Source organism: Corvus hawaiiensis, chromosome 18 (genome assembly GCF_020740725.1).
Source record: "Corvus hawaiiensis isolate bCorHaw1 chromosome 18, bCorHaw1.pri.cur, whole genome shotgun sequence".
Classification (NCBI taxonomy): domain Eukaryota; kingdom Metazoa; phylum Chordata; class Aves; order Passeriformes; family Corvidae; genus Corvus; species Corvus hawaiiensis.
In genome coordinates, this window is record NC_063230.1 from 3,253,025 (window position 1) to 3,265,747 (window position 12,723).

Genomic DNA, 12,723 nt, shown 5'->3' on the forward strand with positions numbered 1-12,723 from the left:
TAGCTGGGTGCCATCTCTCCCTGCCCCAGCCTTCCCGTGGGCAGGCAACATGCCTTGCTTGGGCACTGCCTGGTCCTGAGTGGGATGCAGTGGGGAGATGGATGACCTTGCAGCAGTACAGGCAGGTGGTAACAAGCAGCAGACAGGGTGGGAAGCAGGTCCCCACTGGGGCTGCTGCTACATGTGCTCACCTGGCATCAGAGATGAGCCCTGAGCTCCCCTTCCCCCAGCATCCAGCATTGTCCCAATGGCTGACCGGTCCCACTCCCAGACACTCCTCACTGTAGCCTGGGTCAGACCCTGAGGTTCAAGAGAGCTCTGGTCACTGAGCAAAGAGAGCCCACCCCTGGGTGCTCAGAGTGCTGGGACACAAATGTGGGGGGGCATGGGGGTGCAGGGACTCTGAGCCCAGCTTTCTAACCCCCTGCCCAGGGGCTGCCAACCCTGGCAGCATTTGAGGTCTCCACACAGCGCCAGGCACGATGCTGCCAGAGGGAGCAAGGCTGGGACAAGCCCAGGGGCAGCCCAGAAGCTGAGGCTTCTCCCACACAGCTTCTGCCCAAGATTCCTAAGCAGGACTCTCCCTGCCATTGGAATTGGGGCTGTCTGCTTCCAGGGGAGCTGGGAGCATTGGTGCCCACCACTGAGCCATCCTGAGCTGTGCCCAAGGGGGGGTGATGGCCCAGAAGACCACCAGGCCAAAAGGTCAACCACAGCAATCTCAGAGGTGATTGAGTCAGCTGGTGAACACCAGAATGGGATGAGACCACGTGGAACCAGGACTGCAACCAGCCCAGCACAGCACTCAGGAGGGGATGGAGCTCCAGCCCACACCTGGGCATGGCTCATCATTGTGGGGCTGGAGCCAGCACACTGCCTGACGCTGGCTGGAGAAGCATCATCACATAACACAAAGCTGAAGAATGACATCACAGTGTTGTTTCATAGGCTTCTGGTCACCTTTCAGAGTTCCTTCACTCTCCCTCCTCTTTCCTTCAGGTTTTATTTGGGAAGGTGAAGGACAATGGCTGAAACTTGTCCTGGGGCATCACACAGTGTAGAAAAAGGAGTGGATGAATCAGCTCAGTGTCACCAGATACAAAACAGAGAAAATCAATAGAAAAATGGGGACACTGAATCTATGAGACCTGGGATAGCATCCAAACCCCTCTCTCTCCACCACAAAGGCCATTGTTGAATGAACTGAAGAGGCTTCCAAGACACTCAGATTAATAACTACTCATAGGTTAGGAAAGAGAAGGAAAGGAGTTGAATCCAGGCAATAAAAGTGCAAAACTAAACACAGTTTAAGAGGAAAGGTTTGTCACAGGCATCACATGGTCCTTATATACATCTCTTCATGTCAGTGCTGAAGGGCACTCAGGGGAGCCACCCATGATGCTCATGATGGTGATCCAGCAAGGTGAATTTGTGAATTGCCCCAGCCTCCTCTTGGGGCACTTTCTTGCTCATGCAGGCAGCAGAGCTGGGGCTGATTCCTCAGGAAAGTAGGGCACTGTAAGCTCTCCCTTGGTCCCCAGGCTATCCTGGGACAGCAGAGGATCACCCAGGCATAAGCCCATCCATGGGCTCCAATCACAGTCCCAACGAGCCAGAGGAGAGCCTGCAAGTGAGGAGCCTGTGGATAAAAGCAAAAATCCCTGTCACGGACAGGCAGGCAGGTCACCAGAGTCTCCAGCCCAGCCATCACATCAGGGTGGCCATGGCAATGTCAGGCTAAGTCTTGGGATTCTCCAAGGGTGGAGATGCCCCAGCTCCCTTTGACTGTTCCAGGGTCACTCTCCTAGGAAGGAATTTTATTCCAAGATTCAACCTGAATCTTCCAAGCTTCAGCTGGTGACTCTTTTACCCCATCACATCCTCCAGCACCACCAACAAGGGTTCAACTTCATCATAAAGCTGTGTCAGGGGAGATTTAATATGAGTAACAGGGAAAGGTTCTTCCCCCAGAGGGTGCTGGGCACTGCCCAGGTTCCCCAGGGAATGGGCACGGCCCCGAGGCTGCCAGAGCTCCAGGAGCGTTTGGACAGCGCTGCCAGGGATGCCCAGGCTGGGGTTGTTTGGGGGTCTGTGCAGGGCCGGGAGCTGGGCTGAACGGTCCTTGTGGGTCTCTTCCAGCTCAGGATATTCTGTGATTCTGTGACCTTAGTCATTGGCTCAGAACAGAACCCTTCCCCCAGCCCAGCCCTGCCCCCTCCTCCTGGTGTGATGTGTGCCAGCTCCATGAATGTGTTGATATCCCTTGTCCAGGCCTCTCCAGTTTCTTCACATCCCTCTTGAACTAGGAGACCACATCTGGACACTTCCTTCAGGTGTCTACCTGTGCCCTTCCCAGCAGCTCCCACTATGGGCTTTGCCTTATCTGGGAAAAACATCAAAAAGCTGATGTTCAACCTGAGGTTCTCTGTTGCTTCCAGGGTCTTTTCAACAGGGTCCTTCCAGCTCAGACACCTCAGAATCTTCCAGTAATGTCCTGTGATGCCGTCGGCTGTGAAGGACATGGATGAGGCATTGCCACATCTCAGTATCATGAGGGGCTGATGAATCTCTTTTCCAGGCATTCTGCAGGCTTTCTTCCCACCGCTGCACATTGGATATCTCTGACTGAGATACCCAACGTGATAGACACTACTGAGGAGGTCTTGTTCAGGGGTCCACAAACCAGCAGAGGCTGAAAACTATCAAACAATTTCCCTGTAGCTGTGCGTTCCACCAGGAAATTATACATACTTGCTGTTCTGAGCTGCTTTCCAGGGCTGTTTTGGGCAGGCAGAAAACTTCGGCCTCAGGGAAAAAACAGCTGAACCCAGTCATAATGTGGAGAAATCAGGTGTTCTGCTCCCCTGAGACAGAGCAGGATCCACCTTCCCAGATAGACAGGTAGGGCTTTTGGTGACAACGTGGTGGCCGAGGCTGAGGTGAATTTGTAGGAGTGGCTGTGATGGAACCACCATCCCCTCTGCTCCACCAGCACCTCATCCACAGGATCAGTGGATCACAGTGACACTTATGGCTCATCCTCTCCTCCACCAACACTGCAACACTGATCTTCCTCCCATTTCCTCCTGATTTCCCAAAGCAAAGAAAGAGCTGTTGGGTTGGACAACGGTGCATTTTTTTGGCTTGGCCAGCGAGTAGCAATAAAAGCCAGCCTGCTGCCAACAATTCATTTCCTATTTCAGGCCCTACCAAAAATAAACTTGGAAGGGAAACTCCAATGAGAATGAAATGCAGAAGACAACTCAGGGCTCTCAAAACTATATAGGAAATTTCTCTCTCAGTGTTTGCTGGGAAGGGGAACAGCAATGTCAGAGGGAATTTCGTGCTGGATGGGGGGATTGTGAAGGGGTTTGGGCAGCTGTATCAGGATTACAGGGATATAAATATATATGCAGCTGACACTTCCTGTGGCTACGTTACATTTGGGGAAATGGCCATTTCCTTCTTTGCCTCACGAAGTGTATGCAGGGTCCTGACTGCCTTCCCCAAGGACACTTGGCTCCAGGGATGGCCAGGCTGGGGACACCGGGATGTCCCCACGCCATATGGGTGATGTCCTCGTGCAGCTACCATCCAGCTGGCACTGGGCTCCTCGCTGCCAGGCTGCGTGGATCACCCCAGCTGGGACCCCAAAGAGGTGCAGCCACTGCAACGCCACCAGAATCAGTTACCATTCCTCACCACAGCCATTGGTGACCTCATCAGCATCTCTTGAGGATAGCTGGTGTTTGAGGAAGGCTCTGGTGGTGTTTGAGTGGCAAGAAATAGAAGCCTTTTGCAGGCCATCAGCTGCTGCTTGTGTACTCTCCCTGTGCCCACCAGCTCCATGCAGGTAGCACTGAACCTGCAGAGCCGAGGATGGGCACTGTGCTCCTGCGGGATGGCAGCTCCAGCATCACCCCCCAGCAGGAAGGAGAAAGCTGTGCCCCAGGGGTCCCTGTGAGCATGGGTGATGGCTCTGGGACCCTGCACCACCAGCCCTGGCATGACATGGACACCTTGATACAGCACCCACAGCTTTCCCTTGGGATGGTGGAGCCTCTGGATGGGTATTTGCAGCCTTTTCCCTCATGAGGAAATGGAGCAGGGGGTTAGAGGGTGGTTTGTCTCTGAACCCAGTGCCTGAGATGCCACAAGACACAGGATATTGATAAAAATATATACTCCAGGAGTATATGCACCCACGCAAAAATATGTGTGTGTATATATTATATTTTTTTTTAATATATCAATATACATTATATATATATGTGTGTGTATATATATATATATATATAAATAAAATTTATTCCTGGAATGTATAGGAGTGTATATTATATATATATATATATATATATATATATATATATTTGTATGCACTCCTGTACACTCCAGGAGTAAATGTTTTTCTATTTCTATATTTCTTTTCATATATAGACAACTACACTCTCCTATATACTCCCGCAGTACATGGTACATATACTTACAAATATATAACATAGATATATAAACTTCTATAGTTTTATGTATACAGTAATATATATATACACACACAAACACTTATGTACTTACCTATTTTTCTAAGCTCCAGGAACCAAAGGTGAGGACATCAAGGTCAGGCTGAGCCTGCCCACAGCATCCAGGTGCCAGCCCCATCCCTGCTGGCTTCATGGCAGTGCCACCCAGGCACCTCCCAACACCTGCCCACAGACCGGGTTTTGTGATGCTGAATCCAACAAGCGCTGTGCTGGGTACTTCCTGAGGATCTGGGCTTCAGGGGGCTCCAGCACGGACTTGCAGGGAAACAGGGCAACAGCATGTCTGGCAGGGACTTCACCTCCCAGCACCATCCCAGCAGCAGCTCCAGGCTCTGCAAGCAGGACCTGGCACCCCTCTAAAGCCATTTTGTCCCCACTGATGGGCACTCAGGGCTGGGCAAAGCCACGGTCACCTCCTCTGCCCTGTCCTGCGCTGCAATGCGTTGCGTGGGCTTCAAACTGGGGATGCACCCTCAGCTTATCGAGACCTCCAGGGGTGCCTCTGCAGCCCCCAGCCCTCCAGCCTGAAGGATGAGGTGCACATGAATGTGCCTTTAGCGGGGCACAGGGCAGTGCCCTGAGCACTGCGCAGGGTAGGGGCTGCAGCCAGACCCCCGCTCGCAGGCATCAGGTGGGCATGCAGCACCTCCCCGGCTGCAGAACCAGCAAACCCACCTTGGCTCCATTTTAAGACTCTCCCTCACCCCACGGAATAGTGGAAGTGTTTCCATGTGATCCAGGACACCAATAAACCCCTAGCCGTAACGTGCTGCACAGAGCAAAGGGACTTCTAACACGCGGAGCCATCGCTGGACAGACCCAAGAGCCTGAGCCTTTATTTCAGCCTCTGCAAGCATCATTTGGGAAAAATCCCTATTTTTGCAGGGAAAGCACGAGGGCACTCTATCCAAGTATTTTGAGCAGGAGAAGAGGAATAACGAGGCGGAAGTCAGACAGAGGCTCCGGGTACCTGATTCATCCGCAGCCTGTGCTCCCAGCCGCATCTCGCCCGCCTGTGTTTAGTCTGTGTGGAAGCACAAATCACTGCGCAGTGTCATCACTCTGCCCGGATCTGGATTTCATTAGGAGCCACATGATCGGCCCTGGCTGCTGCCGGGGGCTGGCCGCGCTCCCCCGGAGGAACTGCGCAGGATGCGGGGCGGGGGTCGGGGCGCGGGGATGAATGGGCCCCTTGTCTGCAGCAGAGGAGCCGCAGCCGCTTCACTGGGGCGGGGGTTTTGTCTCCCCGAGGGGCTTGGAGACCCCGAAAATATCCTGAGGGGAAGGGAGTGCAGCCTGCAGCTGTCCCCTGCTCAGTTGGTGACTGCATGGGCACAGCAAGGAGGACCCCAGGACCCACGAGCTGGGGTCCTTGTCCCTGCCCAAAGTCAGGCTGCTGACACAGAGGGGCATGGATGCCAACTGGGCAGCCCCAGCCAAGGGATAGAAGGCGCTGGCTCCAGGCTGCTGCAACCCCTGCATACGGTCATATCCTTTACATCTCTTGCCTCCCATGGATCCTTTACATCCCATTGCAATCCTTACACCTCGTTGCACTCTCTGAATCCCTTGCAGCCTCCTTGCACATGCATTCTTTATAGTCTGCTGCAGCCCTTCCTGCATCCTTTATATCCCTTACATCCCTTGCATCCTTTTCAGCTCATTGAATCCCTTTTATCCTGCTGCCAGCTTTGTGTCCCCTGCAGCCTGCTGTATCTCTTGCATCCCGTACATCCTTTGCACTCACTCCTTGCTGCCTGTGGCCCCTGTGCACAACTCCCAGCCAAGCCCACACACTTCTGTCTCATCCCAGCTCATTCTTGGTTATGAAGCCCTGTGCAGTGACCTGGGAGCACTTGCACCAGCCAGCCGGAAGCCTCTGCAGCAGGTCCAGGGGAAGCAGTCCTGCCCCTTGCCCAGGCTCCCCAGGCAGGGTGTTGTCCATGGGGTGATATAGACCTGCCACCTCATCTCAAACAGACCTGACACCCTTCTCTCTGCAGGTGGCAAAGACATGAGATGCTCCTGGGCTGCTGAGCCACAATCCACATGAATTTGCCCTGGATGAGCTTCCATGTCCTATCCCAGGAATGACGTGCAGTCAGGACACATGGGTGCAGCATCTCCTCTGTGTCCCCATGGAACTTGGCCCAGACAACCAAAGCCTGGACATGTTTTCCAACAGGTTTCCAATGATGTCCACTGCCCTTCCAGCTCAGTAGCCCTTGCTCTCCTGGCTACACCAGCAGCCAACTGGGAAGGGAGCGTGGAGGCTTCATCCGGCACCACCAAGAGCCAGTGACCACCTCGATCCAGGTCTTATTTTAGCTGCAGCTCAGGGGTGAAATTCCCGTTCAGATATTCAGTTCCAGAGGCCAGAGCAGGGGAAACACTTTTACTCTGCAGTGTTTAAATTGGAATAAATCCGGTGAGCCTGAGGCTGATGCTCTGGCAGTCCCAGCAATGCCCTCCCCTCGCCTGGGGGATGAGGTGAGGGCCCACACAAGGTTAAAGTGTGAAAAAGGAGGGGGCAAGGCTGGGGACAGGTGGCAAAGCCATTGTGGTGGGTGACCACTCAGCCAGTGCAGGGTGCAGTCAGAGGCCTGCTGCTGAAGCCCCTGCTCCAGAGGGCTGGTGCAGAAGGGTCCAAAGAGGAGTTGGAGGAGACTTGAGGAAAACATCCAAGCCAAGCTGGCTGAGGAGAGACAGATCCAGCCTTAAGGAGAGGACCCTCCCAGACCTGGCCCTGCAGGGGTGTTGCTGCTCCAGGAGCACCCTGGCTCCAGTCCCGGTTCAGGTGCCAGCCAAGGACTAACTGCAAGCACCATGGCTTGGGCTGAGCTGCCATCCAGTCACCCGCTCTGGCCATCTCAGTCCACACCAATGCCATGGAGAGCAGAGCCACTGCTGGGATGCTCACCAGCTCTCACCCCAAGAACCAGATGATGCTGACCTGTCCCTGACTCCACAGTAAAGGCAGTAAAGCCATGTTTGGTGCAGAACTGGTGGTGCATTGGCCTCTTCCAGTGACAGCTGGCTGCCTGGTGACACCACACTCACCAAAGGTTGGGGGGCCGGCTCTGAAGTGGTGACTCAGAGCCATGGTGATGTGGCAGCTCTCCCAGGGACTCCAGGCTTGGACAGATACCTCCTGCAGGAGGGTGTGTGCTCAGGGTTCTCTGCAGGACTATTCCCCATGGCAATATGCCCCCATGCACCATGCTTCACAGACACCCCACTCCTACTGTATTTCTTGTCCCCCTGCTTCTTCCCAGCCTCTTCTGCACCAGCAGCATGAGGAAAGCCCTGCAGCTGGTTTGGGGGCTCAAGAAGCAGCAGCAGGACAAGATCAGCCACAGATTCCTCTGTGCCAAGGTAAGGAACATCCCACTCTCCCAGTGCAGAGGTCCCATGGCCATATGCACCCAAATATAGCCTCATCGTGCCCAGCAGGAAGAGTCCCATTGAGCTCTTCCCCAGCCTCCCTCACTCCATGGTGGGGGTATCAGGGTGAGGAAGGACAGAGGAGCTTTCTCAGCTCTGTCTGTCCCTCCATAGTTCAATCCAGGCTCAGTTAAGGCTCTTCCTGGGCATCACAACCCAACTGCAGGATTGTTTCTGCTCTCAGGCCCCTGGGTCCAGCTGCTGTTTTTTCATCCTGGCTGCTGGCATGTTCTGGGCAGCTCAGGAAGGACCTGTACTTCCTCCACCCATGCTGTGTCACCTGAGCTGCTTGTGGCACCACTGCAAACACTGTTAGCTGGTCAGGGACTGTAGGTTGCGGGGGTTCTGGGGTCCAGTCGGGACGGCCGGACGTAGACGGTGACAGATGGAGACGAGAGATCTCTATAGGCAGGTCTTGGGACACAGCCGGTTTATTGTAAAGGGCGTGGGTATTGGGGCACTGCTCAGAGCTGGTAGACTCAGCTCTGAGCAGGCCCAAGAGAGCAAGAGAGTGAACGGGTGAGAGAGAGAGAGAGAGAGAGTAGGAGCAAGAGTAGAAGTGGAAGAGAGAGAATGAGAATGTGAATGAGTAGAAGAGAGAGAGTGAGAATGAGAATGAGAATGAGTAGAAGAGAGAGAGCGAGAATTGAGAATGTCTGAAGTCCTGGTTACAATACAATAAATCATCTTCTGCACTGAATATTCTAATTGTCACTAACCAATCTAATACAAGATACAAATCCTATAGCATTTACATACAGCCTATAAGAGTTCTTATATTACCATAGAGTGTTACATCTTAACTTCTAAAAACTACTCTTTGGACCCCTTCTGCTGAGCTAGTAGGGTCTGCTCTGACCCTTGGACCTGTTTGCAAGCAGAGGGTATTGTTCCATCAAGAGGGGATTACTTCAGTCGGCCATACCATTGTTTTCTAGTTGTTCAGTAACTAAGACCTGGTATTTCAAAAGTGGCTTTCATTTCGATGTTGCCTGTAGTTTTCATATTCCCAAAATCTTTTGTCAGGCAATCATATTTCCAAGGCTTTCCTGTTTCATCTTCCCCAACATCTTCCCCAACATCTCCCCCTTTTCGATGGACAATTAAGATATTAGACATAGTCTTACTCGTCATTTTTTGCACACACTGAAGTATACAAGGTACTGCTACTAAAACTATAATTATTACTACTAGAATAATCAAGCCTATTTTACAGAGTTCCCTTAGCCAGGGTGCAAAGCTCCAACCATCAAACAAACTGTCTAGCCAAGACGAGTCATCTGTTGTAATTTGGTTAGTTAGGTCCCTTAGGTTTTGTAACTGTTTGTGAATGGAAACAGAATGATCGGATAAGTTCATACAGCATAATCCTTCAAAATCTTCACAGCCATGCCCATGTGCTAATAAAAGATAATCAATGGCAGCTCTGTTTTGTAAAGTGGCATGTCTGACTGCCTCTTCATCGGTTAACAAGTCACTGATCATAGTAGAGGTGGCATTTACCTCCTTGCTGAGCCAACATCCCAACTTGTTTAACTGTTTTAGTGCAATTGAGGAACTTAACTGAGGAAGAAAAATGCTCGCAACAATTGATTTTTCAGAGTTCCAAGGATGAAAGTCACTATCACAGTCGCTCTCATACTGATGTCCCCAGGAAGATCTAATTTTTCTGTTTTTCTTTTTGATTACTTCTTTGACACTGGGAGCAATAATTGTAAGTTGTCCCAGAGCACAAGGGCCACCATCTATTTTTGAAGGTATACCTTGCCAGGCTCTGTCTCCACAGATGAGCCAAATTCCTCTAGGGAATCGAATAGGAAGTTTGTTAAAACGATCTGCATGAGGTTCGTCATATATAAGAAGCTTAGCTTGGTTGCACCAAGAAGTTACGTTGCTATAAGCTGGGTGATATGGGGTAACATTTAAATGAGGACCGTTTTCTCCTAGAAAGTGAAAGAAATAGCGGGTATCCATAGTTAACGAGCCTAGGATTTCTAGCTCTTGAAGGTCAGATTTATCAATTTTAGAGTTATCAATATAAGTTTGGTGTTTATGGCTGGTAGTTGGAGAAATGTGATGATTATCACATGGCTAATACTTATCAAGAATAACATTACCAAAACCTTCTGGTAAAGGTATTCCAACTAAACAAGTTGAAAAAGGTTTGTCAGGGCTTGTGTCAGATAGACAGATGGTATCGGAGCCTGCAGATTTGGCTAAAGCAACCCAGACATTTGTCTTTGGTTGATTTACAGGTAAAGCTTCACTATAAAAACTAAAACATAAGAATAAAAGCAACATGCACGCGCGCAGATGAGAAAGCTCCATTATTTTCTTGAGCTGTTTTTGGCAGATCGCTTTTTTCTGGTGATTCTGCGTACTTCAGGTTTGGGTGCTTGCTTCCTGGCTTCCACTTGCAGGGTCACTGGCTGGTGTGGAGGCGTCGGCAGGTTTTGATGTGTGGTATGGCTTCACGTTTTTTGCTGGAACCCACTTGGTTCCTTCACCTGTGGAGAGACATGCAAATCCCTTTCCCCACATTATAAGATCATAAGGTCTTTCTATTTTTCCTGATTCTAGATTCTTGATTAAAACTAGGGGGTGCTCTTTCAGTTTTGCTTTTTTGTTGTTTAAGAAATGTCTGAAGATGGGGGGATCAGGCTCTTCTGCAGAGCTGTTCAAGAAATTAAAAACATACAAGGCTTTATTCAACCTTCTTTGAGGTGTAGCCTGGGCTTTTCCCCTTTTCTGTTGATTTAAAATGCGTTTTAAAGTTTGATGTGTTCCTTTTAGGGTACTTTTTGGCAGTTGTTTAAGATATGGTGAGCAAATGCCACTGTATCTTACAGCACTTTTTAGTTCTTTAATTTGGAGAGTGGAGATGGGAGCCCACATTTTAGGACTGTCAGGCTGTTGGCTAGCTATCACAGGCTTAGTTAATAGACTAAGACTTTCATCTTTATAGATTTGGGGTCTTATTTCATGGCAATCTGTTAATTTAGAATAATCTGAGCACTTTGGAGGATTTTTTGATTCAGAAGGTAGTGCTGACAAACTTTCAGAACTCGTTTTCTCTTTCTGGGTTGCAAGATCCCCACCGCTTGCCGGCGGGACTCTGGGGCTTATTGCAAACAAATCTGGCTGCTTTTCAGAGTTTACTTGTGTTAGATTTAAAGCATCAGCTCCGGCAGAGGGGCTCTCCGTCTCCCCTGCCACTGGAGCTGCATTATTGCTCTCGGTTCCCCCCCTGCTCGCAGCTTCTGAGGCAAGGCTGCGCTGCGCGGAGGGATACGGCTGTACGGTGTCGGGGGACCCCGGCGGGGGCGGCTGCGGCGCGGGGATGGGACCCGGCAGGGGCAGCGATGGAACGGCAGAGTTCGGGAGTGGTGCAGCCGATCTCGGTGGCGGCAGGCGAGGAGGCGGGGTGGAGCTGCGCGGCGGAGTCGCGGGAGGATGCGCGGCTGGTCCCGGGAGCGGTGCTGAGGTTGGAGAAGTCTGAGCGGACTGATACCACTGGTCCGGGAGTTGCAGCAATTGCGCATGCGTATGTTGCGTCATCAGGTCCGCGCGGTAGGCTGTAAGGGCAGCAGTTCGTGTGGCGGGCGGTTCAGGCAAAGTGGGAGATGGCAGGACTGCAGAACCAGGGGCTGGGGCTGCGGTCGCGGGAGGCAGGAGGGCTGGTGGCTGGACCGCGGCGTGCTGCTGCTGGAAGCTTGTAGGCTGGGCTGGGGTGGGTGGTGGTGCCGCGGGAGATGGGGCTGCAGTGCCGGGAGACGTAGCTGGAGCAGGGGCAGGAACGGAGGAGACTGCAGACATCCGTGCAGGCAGCGCGGCACCGGCATCAAGTGGCTCGCGGAGCTGGGGCGCTCCCAGCGCAAGCGATGGTGTGCGGGGATCGGGGAACAGCACAGAAACGGCAGCAGAGACGGGAGTAGACACAGGCGGCTGCTGTGCCGCCACGGGGCCGGGGGACCGCTCGGGGCGTGCTGTGCGCGCTTGAACGGCAGGGTGGGGGGGTAGGGTTCCTGCGGTAACGTGCACAGGGGGTGCCGGAGACAGCAGGACAGCCGTGGCCGGCGCTCTGGGCACCAGTGTTTCGGGAGCGGCAGGGGACTGTGAAGACGCAGCAGCGGCGGACGCGGATGGAACAATGGCTATCATCGGCGCCGTGTGGGGGGGGGGGACCTGGGGGGCTGGAAGAAGGGTCGCCGCTTGGCTTTGGGGGGGGCCGGCTATAATGGTAGCCATGGCCATAACCGGCGCGGCTGGGGGAGGGGTAACACCCGTAGGTAGCAGGGGGGTAGGCGCTGGCCCCGCCGGGGGTACCGCCGGGGGGCGGGGCCATCATGATGTCAGCAGCGGGGAGTGGGGTAGCAATGACGGCAGCGGGGGGGGTGGAGCCGCGGTGACGGAACCGGGGGGGGGCACGGAGGGGCAGGGGCAAGGGGCGGGGCCGCGGAGACGCTGGCACTGAAGGCGGGGGCCGCGGGGGATGGGGCAGCGGGGAGGAACGGGATGGCGGGAGGGGCGGGAGGGGCCGTAGGGTCCGGTGGGGTGGCTGGGGCCGGGGTAACGGGTGCCGGGACCGCGAGCGCGGGGGGCGGGGCGGCGCGCGTCAGCCGGACCGCGGGTATCGGAGCCACGGGGTCCGGCGGAGGGGCGGGGGCCGTGCTCCGCTGCGGGCTCGCGGCGGCAAGGGGCGGACTCGCAGCTGGAACCGGGCTCGGCGGGGTGACTGCTG